The 2,274-nt window shown below is 31.9% G+C and overlaps 1 pseudogene; it reads right to left on the bottom strand.

The window, feature by feature from the left end:
- Positions 1–1,266, bottom strand: part of LOC102822989 — a 186,422-nt pseudogene extending 185,156 nt beyond the window's left edge.
- Positions 1,267–2,274: the final 1,008 nt, after the last annotated feature.

Raw genomic sequence — 2,274 nt, 5'->3', positions numbered from 1 at the left:
TTAAAGACAATTGTCTCTTCTATTTTAATAATCATTTTGATTAATGTGTTGATAAGAAATGCCTTTTCTCATGTAACACAAAATTTCAATTTATAAAATACAACTTGACCCTCTTCCAGTTATTTCTTCTTCTCTTTAGGTAATATTTTAAGGTCTCAAGTTCATATCATTGAAAAAAAAAATGAAGCTCTAAATTTGCCATGTTTAAAGCATTTAATTATTTTCTGTAATAAAGAATTTGTCATTTTCTAAGTATTAGTAGATGTATTTCTATAATTTAAATTTAAACATCTTGCTTGGTTAGAAACTTGAAAAATCTGTCCATGACAGACTTAGCGTGCTAAACTGAAGGATGACCCATATATTTTGTTGATATGGTTTACTTTCTGTGGTACTAAATCATTACGGAATAAACTGCCAAGATAGAATACTTTAGGGATGACTTTTACCTCTGTACTACAGATGTTGCTTTATCATTTTGTCAGCTTCAGGTATTTTGTGCCAGGTTATTCAATAATAGAACAAAATTATTAAACTTCTTGTGGGTTAGGAAAATGATCTATTCATACTTTATAATACCTGTGTTTCAGTATAAGTCAGTGTCATCCTTACTTTGACTTAGGATCAATAGATCATATTAGATATCTTTGTGTGGAAGAAAATTCAATTGGGATAATTAGCAGCTGTCAGAAAGTTTGTTATAACACAGTAGTTTCTTCATTTCAACACTATTGTCACTTTGGACTAGATGATTTTTTTGTCATGGGGTTGTGGTAAACACTGCAGAATTTTCAGCAGCATTCCTGTCCTCTCCTCACCAAATGCCAGTAGCATTGCCTCCCTCAACCATAAAGTTATGACAACCAAAAATGCTCCAGGGCATTGTCTTACATACGCTGGAGAATAAAATCATTAAAAATTACTGTTATATAGAAAAATATTCTTATGCTGTTATTTAAGACAATTTTACATTTTATGACTTAGGTATTTGATTAGGAATTTTCATTTAAATTTACACACAGATTAAAATAATTTGAATTTTGAATGATACTAATTTCAGATTGTTTTAGAAAATATACTAAGTATGCTCTTTAACTATATGTTCTCTATTTTGATTGAATTGGGGATGAGTTCTGTAGATCAGAAAAAATGAAAATTGATTATATTCTTTTAGTTATGTTTTTATTAGTTGTTGAATCAGTTCCAACTCACTTCAACCTTAGGTATAACAGAATGAAACACAGGCCAGTCCCGAGCAATCTTCATGTTCATTTCCTACGTTGGTATAAGCAGTCAAACATATACATATAAAATAATGTAAGCATATTTGCATATGGTATTTCCTTCTATTTTTATAAAATAAATGCATTTATTTTAAAGAAAAACTTTATTTGATTTGATGTCTTGATCTGTGTATTAGGTATTGTTGTTGTTATTGCTATACACCGTAGAGTTGGTTCTGACTCATAGCAACCCTGTACAGGGTTCCCGAGGCTGTAAATCTTTACAGGAGCAGGAAACCGCATCTTTCTCCCAGGGAACAGCTGGTAGTTTCAAACTGCTGACCCTGAGGTTTGCAGCCCAATTCGTAACCACTATTCTACTCTGTGAAAAATAACTTTGTGCTCAATCTCAGGTAATTATTTTAGAACACTGACTTGAGATAGCTGTCTTTTGCTTTTCTATGAGTTTTTGTTTATGCATTTTTGTGATGTTTCTTAAATAAAATAAGCTCCCAAATCCATTTTGGTCTTTTCATTCTTTGCCCTTTTTAATAACCTTTTGTTTACTGCATGTATGATGTCCTTGATACTATCCCACATTTCTTCTGCTCTTTGGTCATTAGTGTTCATTGCATTGAATCTGTTATTGAGATGGTCTTTAAATTCAAGTGGGATATATTTAAGGTTGTGCTTTGGCTCTTGTGGACTTGTCTTTTTCAGCTTCAAATGGAACTTGCATGTAAGCAATAAGTGGTCTTTGACCCCTAGCCTTGTTCTGATGGATGATATAGAGCTTCTCTATCATCTCTTTCCACAGACGTCAATTTTATTCATCTGTATTCCATTTGGCAAGCTCCTTATGCATAGTTGCCACTTAAGATGTTGGGAAAAAGTATTTGTGATGAATAAGTCATTGGTTTTGCAGAATTCTATTATACGATGCTAGGCATAGTTTCTATCACTGAGATCATATCATTTAGTGATTAATTCTTCTTTGTTTCCAACTTACCCATTCCAATTACTAGTAATTATTATTACATATGGATTGCTT

Source organism: Chrysochloris asiatica, unplaced genomic scaffold (assembly GCF_000296735.1).
Source record: "Chrysochloris asiatica unplaced genomic scaffold, ChrAsi1.0 scaffold00001, whole genome shotgun sequence".
NCBI lineage: Eukaryota > Metazoa > Chordata > Mammalia > Afrosoricida > Chrysochloridae > Chrysochloris > Chrysochloris asiatica.
The sequence above is the reverse complement of the archived record's forward strand: the minus strand, read 5'-3'. Positions and strand labels throughout refer to the sequence as shown.